Source organism: Otolemur garnettii, unplaced genomic scaffold (assembly GCF_000181295.1).
Source record: "Otolemur garnettii isolate 467f Iridium unplaced genomic scaffold, OtoGar3 scaffold00010, whole genome shotgun sequence".
Taxonomy (NCBI): Eukaryota; Metazoa; Chordata; class Mammalia; order Primates; family Galagidae; genus Otolemur; species Otolemur garnettii.
In genome coordinates, this window is record NW_003852405.1 from 34,337,525 (window position 1) to 34,338,375 (window position 851).

General features: G+C 34.2%; 1 protein-coding gene across 1 annotated transcript in view; it reads left to right on the forward strand.

Moving 5' to 3' along the window:
• LRRC40 (leucine rich repeat containing 40) overlaps positions 1-851 on the forward strand; it is a 27,874-nt gene that overhangs the window by 9,144 nt on the left and 17,879 nt on the right. The gene's annotated exons all lie outside the window — the stretch shown is intronic.

The following is an 851-nucleotide window of genomic DNA, read 5'->3' on the forward strand; positions in this document are numbered from 1 at the left end:
GTAAATTTGAAGTTGGTGCAATTTGCATTTAGAAAAATAATTTTTAATGTACTTACAGAGAAATAAAGTAAGAGATTTTTATGGTGGTCAATGCAAACAATGGCAATTAGCCAGATTTTCTCCAGATTATTATTATTTAGCAGCTGCCTAAAAAATTGCCATTCTGAAGATACTCAGGCATATCAAAACGAGGAAAAGAAAATATGATCATGAATCTTAACATACATATCTAGAAGCTGATAAGGATTTGAGCTGTGCTGTCTCTTTGTTCATTCACTCAGCATTCACGGAGAGGCTGTTACCCTTTCACGGGGGAATCTACCTGTGTATGTGATTACATGATAGCTGTAGCCTCCTTGTGGTCTTTAGGTAAAAATGTCCAGAGATGGTCTTGTTTTGCCTGAATTCCAAGATTGCCTACCTTCTTTTAGAAAAATGAATATAGGTTTAGAAATTATACTGTCAATTGTAGAGCCAGATCTTACATCCGTAGTCCATTCCCACTGGGCTTTCCACTTCATACTGCTGTATTCTCAGTGAGTGCTCTTAAATGTAGACGTCTGTGAAAATTATGGTCTCTAACTCTAAAACAGTTTTTTTCTGTAGAGAATTTACTATTTGAGTATTTTCCTCAAATAATAAATTATTATAAGTTGAAAGCAGTAGTATTGCATTGGTTTTGAAAAGCAGTTAGCTTTTCTATATATCAAAAGAAAAACTATCCAAGACAACATATCAACCCAGTCATGAGTTATATTACAGTTGATGAGCTCAAAGTACAGGAAAGGAAGTTGTAAAATGCATATTGCCTATGCATTTTAGAGGGCTAAAAGTGAGTTTTAGAGAGTATA